This window comes from Otolemur garnettii, unplaced genomic scaffold (genome assembly GCF_000181295.1).
Source record: "Otolemur garnettii isolate 467f Iridium unplaced genomic scaffold, OtoGar3 scaffold00398, whole genome shotgun sequence".
Classification (NCBI taxonomy): Eukaryota; Metazoa; Chordata; class Mammalia; order Primates; family Galagidae; genus Otolemur; species Otolemur garnettii.
This window is the reverse complement of record NW_003852793.1, coordinates 1-9,328: the sequence shown is the minus strand read 5'-3', so window position 1 is coordinate 9,328 and position 9,328 is coordinate 1. Positions and strand designations below refer to the sequence as shown.

General features: G+C 38.3%; 1 pseudogene; it reads left to right on the top strand.

Annotated features, from left to right (window-relative positions):
* Window positions 1-3,390: 3,390 nt before the first annotated feature.
* On the top strand, window positions 3,391-3,945 carry LOC100950810 (annotated as a pseudogene).
* Window positions 3,946-9,328: the final 5,383 nt, after the last annotated feature.

Here is a 9,328-nt window from a genome sequence, read left to right as displayed (position 1 = left end):
ATCTTCCCAGCAACCCTTTAGTAAGTCTATTGGAAAGGGAGTGAAGACTCTCAGTTGATCTTTTCTAGGTCAAGTATGGGAAAAACCTGATTGCGTTACATATGTAAATTTTCTCCCAACCACATACAAAGGACAATTTTGCGATGTTACTTCTGGGGCAGCCATGTGCCAAAGAAATATTTTGAGGTAAATTTCTTTCAGCCCCTACTTTGAAATTTGAAGGTTTCACATATTAAATGGGAACTGTTATCTTTGGACTAAAGAGTGGGACCAGGGTGGCGCTGTGGCTCAGAGGAGTAAGATGCCAGCCTCATATGCCAGAGGTGGCAGGTTCAAACCCAGCCCCGGCCAAAAACTGCCAAAAAAAAAAAAAAAAGTGGGACAAAAAAAAAAAACAAAAACAAAACCATATTCCAGGAGCTAACATTGCAAATGAGTTTTCAAACAGAAGAAAAACAAAAGTTAATATTTGGAACAGTTCATACAATAGTTTTCCTAAAATCTAGAGAGCATCCAGCTGAAGTATATAGATAGTAAACTCAAAGTATCTTCTGTTAAAGGAAAATAGGCAGTGGCAATCTAACAGAATTAGTTTTTTACTTGGAGTTCGTATGTCTAGGGTATGCTTACAGTGTCTTCAGAAAAGATAGTGGTGATTTCATTAAGTCCAAGTCAAAAAATATGGGAGAAAATTGAAAATATTATCTGGAGACATGTAGCCAGGAAAGAATTCAGGATTCAGTCCAAATGTAAGCAAATAACAAAAACTCAAAAATAGTGGACAAGGCGAGAAACTAGTTTCTTCTATAGTCTGAACCATATTTTTTTCTCATTCTCGTTTCCCATTTTTATTAAAGACAAGTTATAGTAGGACCAATAAACTTTAGTTCATGTAACAACAAACTTTAGTTTCATTATACTTGACCTGATTATTTGCATAAAGTGCAGTAAGAATAATTACTGGCTTTATAGGCTTTTCTTTTCTTTTTTTTGTTTTTAATTGGCTTTGTTGGAAATTTTCCTAAGAAATCTCAGGTTAGACTTAAAAGCCTCTGGAGTCAAGCCAAGGATTTATCTGTGCCATTAGATACCTGTATGAATTAGGTAAATTCCTCTTTTCTTGAGGTCCCAAAGTAACTTGGAGTTCCTGGACCTGTCAGGAAGTGACATTTGGGGGGGGGGTTGTTGGTTGTTGTTTTTTGAGACATAGTCTCACTTTGTTACCTTTGGTAGAGTGCCAAGGCATTATAGCTCACAGCAAACTCAAATTCTTGGGCTCAAGCAATTCTCTTGTCTCAGCCTCCCAAGTAGCTGAGACAACAGGCACCTGCCACAATGCCCAGCTATTTATAGAGACAAGGTCTCATTCTGACTCAGGCAGATAGGGACTTTTTTTTTTTTTACTTACCACTGATCAGGAAATGTTACTGATAAGATAACCTGGCAAATTTTTCTAAAGGACCTCTTATCAGCCTTCTAAAATCAATCTTAATTCCTTACTAGAACCTCTGAAAATGTACCATTCCAGTGCATTCAAGTCTTGGTAAAATAACCAGTGTCTTTCACTGTGTCCAGTTATAGAAGAAAATAAATTCTTACTGAACTTATGCAAATAACTATATTGGCATAAATTAAGAATACTCCCAAATACTTTTTAAATTCTGGAGAAATCAACTAGAGAGGAAAACGCTTCAAATTTTGCTTACAAATATATACTTTACTGGAAACTATAAATAGCTCCTAAGAAGGGGAAAAAATTTCTTGACTTCTGGACAACAAAACACAAGGGCGGCACCTGTAGCTCAGTGAGTAGGGTGCCGGCCCCATATCCAAGGGTGGTGGGTTCGAACCTGGTTCCAGCCAAACTGCAACAATAACAAAAAAAATAGCTGGGCATTGTGGCAGGCGCCTGTAGTCCCAGCTACTTGGGATGCTGAGGCAAGAGAATCACCTAAGCCCAAGAGCTGGAGGTTGCTGTGAGCTGTGATGTCACAGCACTCTACCGAGGGCAACAAAGTGAGACTGTCTCTAAAAAAAAAAAAAAGAAAACAAAACACAAAACAAATCAAATGTCTTAAACAAAAGTCTTAAAAAATTAGTGCAGTCCCATGTAATTAATTTCTGTTCTGTTTGAGGTTGAGTTAGCAATACTCACAAACATAGAAGCTTTTTCATTAAAGTCTTGGAAATTTGTTTTGTTTTAGTTCTATGATATATAATCTCCAAAGTTATCTTAAACCTATATTCAAGAGAACTTATCTGTCCTTTCCATGACTTTCCTTGAAGAAGCAAACTGTGGACTATGGCCAGATTAAAACTACATTTTGAAGGCTGGGCATGGTGGCTCACACCTATAATCCTAGCATTCTGGGAGGCCAAAGTGGGTGTATTGCTTGAGCTCAGAAGTTTGAGACTGTCCTGTGGAAGATCAAAACCCCATCTCTACTAAAAATAAAAAAACATTAGCTGGGCTCTGTGCCAGCACTTGTAGTTCCAGCCACTTAGGAAGTGGAAGCAAGAAGATTGTATGAGCCCAAGAGTTTGAGGTTGCTGTGAGCTGTGATGATACCACGGCATTCTACCCAGGCAACAGAGTGAGACTGTCTCAATCAATCAAGACCACTTTTTGAGATGAATCAAAATAAACTAATAATTGTTTATGGATGGCAAAAGTCTTAGCATAGCCATGGGTAAATAGACACTTGACAAAGAAAGTTGGTTATTTCTGTGGCATATAACAATTCAGTTTAGCATAATAATCATAATTATTACTGATACAATATTAGTACATTAAGACGTTAGAATTGTAACACTATCATGCAATGTTGGAATATAAATAACATTTTTATACAAATATAATACAAAGTTAAACACAATTTCATATTTGAGAATGTTTCCTATATGATTTTAACGTTGAATAAACCTGACTTGTCTCTCTTAGACTTTCAGTGGCCCTAATATTTAAAAGGCTAGTTTGAGATCAGAAAGACTAGATTTAGAATTTTGATTTGGGAAAATTTATCAAAATTTATCATAAAGCATTTGTCATAAAACAGGATCATCACAGGTTATTATAAAATTATAGCCATTCATTTAGCCAAAGTAATAATTCGAAGATTTTAAAAAGTAAAAATCTTATTCTTTGATAGAGAAGAGGTTCAGTTTTCTAAACAGTCATAAAACTTAACAAAGTAGTAAACAAGCTAATGAGGCAAAGTGAATCTGTCTCTCTCTTCCCTACCTTTTTGTAGTTTATTCAAAAGGTGAACTAAAATATTTTATTTCTATTAATATCATATAACAATCTTATTTAAAAGATAAAATCAAATTTTACCTTTTTATTAATGTATTACTACTAATAAAGCTAATTTTAATAAAATCTTATAAACAAATTCATCCAGTTTTATCTTAAGGGGATTCCATGCATTTGCTTGGTGAAGCTGTGCCCGGAAAACAACAGGACTATGTCAGCCCAATTTGAGGAGTACAATGGGTTGGTTCCTTGCAGGACTCTGTGGGGCCAGTGGTATCAAACCTTGGAGGAAATGTTCATTGAAGTTGAAAGGCTGTCATGCACTCATACCCAGGATATCTACTGTGGACTACAGAGCAGGTATGTGGCTCTGGCTGTGGATGGCTATGAGATCTTTAAGGGCAGATGTTTTTATTCTACAATAGCTGATGAGGAATAATGGACTTTAGAGAATAATGTTTTGTATTGTTCTTAAAAAGACAAAGAGAGATGCAGCAGATTGTAGGACTTCTCTAGAATCTAAATATATAGCTGATCCTTGAGCACAAGACCAAATGCAGAGAAAACTTACATTAGAGAGATTCCTGAAAGAAAATCCTAGTTTTGATTTCAGTGAAGCAGAAATCTCAGGAAACTACACTAAAAGTTGACCAGATTTTTCAAACCTTGAGAAAAAAATCACTAGTTTTTTTGTTTGTGTTTTTGGTTTTTGCTGCAAAAAAGAAGATATTTATGTGATTAAAAAAATGTGGATGCCTACCGTTAACAAATTGCAATATATATATTATATATATTGCAAAATATATTTTTAATGGTTCTAAAAATTGTATTAAAGTATGATTTACATGGGAAATATGTTCTGTGGTAATTATTTTATGGATATATGATAATCTTTTTTGGACTTTTTATTGCTCAGCATGAAGTTTCACATGCTGCATTTTACTAATTTTATATTTGATCATATTTTTAATACAAAAACTTTAGGTTAGATCTTGTGAAAAGGAAAGGTGTCTTTAGGTAATATTAGCTTTTTTCTTTTGGTAAATGTGATGTTCAATAAAATTTTCTAAATAAGAATTGTGTGCCCTTTTGTCTAAGTATGCTAATTCACACAGGGAAAATTATATTACTGAAGAAAATATTAAGAAAGGAAGAAAAGGCTGGACACGATGGTTCACGCCTGTAATCCTAGGACTTTGAGAAGCTAAAATGCGAGAATAAACTGAGGCTAGGAGTTAGAGACCAGCCTATGCAGCATAGTAAGATCTCATCTCTACAAAAAACAAAAAAGTTCCTGAGATGTGATCATGCACACCTGTAGTGCCAACCATTCTGGAGGGTGAGGTGGGAGGATTGCTTAAGCCCAGGAAGCAGAGGCTGCAGTAAGCCATAGCTCTGTCCACTCCAGCCCAATTGACAGAGCAAGACCCTGTCTTGTAAAAATAAGAAAAAAGTCTATAAATATATTTTGAGAAAATTCATTTTAAGATTAATGGAAAATTCTTAATTAGAATATTATTCCTTGAGAGCTTACGTAATGTGAAGAGATAGAAAAATATTTAAATACCTAACTATATTGAGAGAGGTTACCCAGAAAAAGTAAGGTCTAGGAGAACAGAGGTTTTCTCAAGGAAACCCCAAGGATACACCAGCAAGGTCTGCCCCATAGTGATTCAGTTTTAGGAATTCATAGAAACTTAACTTCTGGGGGAGGGGCAAGATGTCTGACTAGAGCCAGGCTCCGGCAGAAGCTCCTGTCCAGAGGGAAGGATAATGTCCAGAGAACACCCAATTAAGCTGAAGACTGGGAGCCAAGTTAAGAGAGAAAACTGATATCTCCAGGTCACCTCTGCGACTCCAGGAAAGCAAACTTCAGGTACAAAATTCATCCCAAAGGAAAAGTATCCATCCTCTCCCCCAAGAAAGTTGTGTTTTCTTTCTATTTCTTTTTTTTCCTTTTCTCTTCATTTGCTCCTGTAGGTTTTCTACAGGCAAGTGGTGAACTGAGGATCTCTTGTCTCACCCCATGGGTGAGAGCTGTAGGAAGTGGGCACTACTTCCCCAGAGGGACCCTGCTTAGACTCTGAACACACTCTTGCCAGACAGAAAGATTGAACTAACGTTTCCCCTGCCATTCTGAACTTTCAGTCAACCCTTCCGCCCTTCCCTGACAAGCCAGAAGTCTAACCGCTGCAGAGACTGTGGAAGGAAGCTCAAGAGCAGTGTCCCCAACACCTGCCAGACCAAGCACCCCACTCCCTGCCTGGCCAGAGCCTGCTAGAGCCATACTTCCCAAGCCCTGCCCCCCCGCCCCTACCCAGCCAGAGATTGCCAGAGATGTGCTTCCCACCCTCTCCCTGCCTCCACACTGTGCCCCCGCCTAACCAGAGTGGCAAGCCAAGTACTCTCCTCCTGAAGTCACCAGGCACAAGGGACTGCCAGAACTGTGTGCAGCATCCCCAGCCCTGTTGCTGGATTTGTATGCCCTGTGCTCCTGGAGCTGCTCCTATAGCCAGAACTCCTTGGCTCTGGCAGTCACGTGAGAGCTGTGCAGGGTCACTTCCTACAAACATCCAGCAACAATAGATCCCACCAGAGGACTAATCTTGGAGGGACACCTCCCCAACTCTGAGGACTGCCAGAGGAAAGCAGAACTCACTCTATAGGGATACTGGAGCTTCAGAGTGGCAGGGGAAAAGTCTCAGTGTCTGAGGAAGAAAAACATTTGCTGACTTGTTACCCTCAGGATTAGACTGAAGCCAAGTGGAACACTCTCCAGTGGCTACTGAGTACCCAAGGCAGCCAGGCTTCAGCTCCCCCAGCTGGCTGGTAGCAGAGGGTAGTGGCAGGGCTGTGAGGGCATTGACCTTCCTTTGACTCTGACAGGCACAACCCTGAACCACATCTGCTTATTGGAGGGAGAAGGATCTCAGCCCTGTTAGGTCACAAGTGACTGGGCAAAAAGAAGAGCAAAGTGGAGAGAGACTGAGCTCCCTGGTCTAACTCTGCTACCAGGTGGGCCTTTTTGACTTTACAGAGCACCCGAGTGAGCCAAATTTGAGCAGCCAGTAGACTTCCACCATCTAGTTGCTGGAGATCTTTCGAACAGTCCCAGCTGAGAGTTTATACTGACTGGGTCAATTGGTTTGGAACTTCTATCCAGGGCCAATCTCCGAAGGCCCCTCTAGGGTGATGCCTTGGTTGTGTGGTAACTGGAAGGGTTGATTTTCCTCTTTCAGTTGTTGTCCACAGGGAGTGAGCTGCCTTAACTGCTTGTATTTCTCCATAGGTAAGAATTCACCAGAGCCACTGATCCACTAGGATCAGATAAGAACCAGCTGAATACAAGACAGAGCCACCTAACCCCACCACACCAAGCAGGATCCCTCAGCCTCAGTGTAATACTGTATGGGTCCTTTGCAAAGCTTTAGGAAAAAAGCTGCAGCCATCAGCCCCAGATCCTTGACAAAGGGCTGGTTAACCACAACTCTAGGAACTCCCAATCCAATTTCACCTTACCTGCCCATCTAGCCAACAGTGAAAAACAGTCATGAGGTGGAATCAGTGGAAAAACTCTGGCAACGTGAATAATCAGAGTAGATCAACTCCTCCAAGGAATGATATGGCAGATACAGCACAAGATCCCATTCATAAAAAAATGGATAAGATGTCCGAAATCAAGTTCAGGATGTTGATAGCAAATAAGATCAACAGAATGGAAAGAAGGATGGAATTAGAATTTCAAGAAGTAATTCAAAATATGTCTCAAGAATTCAGAAATTCAAAGGCAAAATCATCTAAGATTTGGTACATTGAAGCAAGAAATTGCAGCCCTCAAATATCTGAGAAATACAGTAGAATCCCTCAAAAACAGAATGGAACAGGCAGAAGAAAGGATCTCTGACATTGAAGACAAGCTTTTGAATGCTCCCAAATGCTCAATGTAGAAAAAAAGTGGAGAATAAAGCTGCATAATTCCCTCATAGAGCTCTCGGATAATTCAAAGAGATTCACCTTATAGGAATGCCTAAAGGTGATGAGGTCACTGTGAAGGGTACAGATGTTTTGCTTCATGAAATAATCAAAGAGAATTTTCCAGACATGCCAAGAAATTCTGAAATCCAGATAGTGGACAGTTTCAGAATGCCAGCATGACTCAACCCAAATAAAAATTCTCACAGACACATTATAATTAGCTTCGCCAAAGTCAATATGAAAGAGAAAATTCTGCAAGCTGCAAGACGTAAGAAAACCATAACCTACAAAGGGAAAAACATCAGAATGACTGCACATCTCTCTGTTGAAATCTTTCAAGCTAGAAGAGCGTGATCATTGATCTTTAATCTCTTTAAACAAAATAACTTTCAACCCAGGATCCTGTATCCAGCTAAACTGAGTTTCGTCTATGATGGAGAAATTAAATACTTTCATGACATTCATATGTTGAAGAAATTTGCCATAACTAAACCAGCTCTCCAGGATATCCTCAGACCCATCCTCCATAATGAACAATACAATCCTCCACCACCAAAGTTAACTCACTCAGAAACATTTGATCAAATTCCATCTTCCACAATGTCAAAAGTATTAAAAATGTCCACTAGACTTCTGAAAAATGCGATACCCAAAATACTACCAGGCTTATCAATACTCTCAATTAATGTGAATGGCTTAAATTGTCCTCTAAAGAAGCACAGGTTCGCTGACTAGATACAAAAACTCTGCTGCAATCAAGAATCTCACCTTACTTTAAAAGATAAACATAGACTCAAGGTGAAGAGATGGTCATCTATAATTCAGGCAAATGGAAATAAAAAAAAAATCAGGTGTTGCAATTTTATTCGCAGATACAATAGGCTTTAAAACAACCAATGTAAGGAAGGACAAGAATGGTCATTTCTTATTTTTTAAGGGCAACACTCAACATGATGAGATTTCAATTGTCAACATTTATGCACCCAACCAGAATGTGCCTCAATTTATAAGACAGAATCTAACATACATGAGCAACTTGATTTCTTCCAGCACCATAATTGTCGGAGATTTTAACACTCCTTTGGCAGGGTTGGATAGATCCTCCAAAAAGAAGCTAAGCAAAGAAATTTTAGACTTAAATCTAACCATTCAACATTTGCATTCAACAGACATCTACAGAACATTTCATCCTAACAAAACTGAATACACATTTTTCTCATCAACGCAAGGATCATTATCCAAAATGGATCACATCTTACGTCACAATTTTAACCTCAGCAAATTTAAAAGAATAGAACTCATTCCTTGTATTTTCTCAGACCATCATGGAATAAAAGTTGAACTAAGTAACAAAAATAATCTACATACACATACAAAACCATGGAAACTAAATAACCTCATGCTGAATGATAGCTGGGTCATAGATGAAATTAAGAAGGAAATTACCAAATTTTTGGAACAAAAAAATAACAAAGACACAAAGTATCAGAACTTCTGGGATACCACAAAGCAATCCTATGATAAGGTGATGAGACATCCCACTTTTGGTGGGACAGTCCTGATTTTTAACAATTTGTCCCATGTCCCATGGCATTTTTAAAAAGTCCCAATTTTTGGAAAGAATGCATGACAAGCTAGGGAATGGTGGGAGAACAGGAAGGGAATATATGGTTTTCAGCTGCCACATGGCTATTTTGCCAGGATATGAGTTTTATGTTATTTTTGTTAATTTTATAATGTTAAACTTTAATAATAACAAATAATTGTTGAGTACTGATTATTGAGAAATGCTTATTAAAGTTCTCATTGTTGATCAGTTGTTAGAATTTGACCACCATTGTTTGGACTTAATGAACAATGACATATTTTGGCATTGGCAATGACGAAAACATTTTGTAACTGTCTCTCAGATGATACACATCATACTGTGTACTAGTGCTAGTTAAACAAGTAATGTCAACAAATCAGCTATTCAGATAATTTAGGTAAGTAATTTATTTATTTCATGAATTTAGCAGACAGTACTCGTATTATTTATATTTTATAGTGGTGGCAAAAAGTCTAGTGCCAGCCTTGAAAGTGACACAACTTACGAGGTAT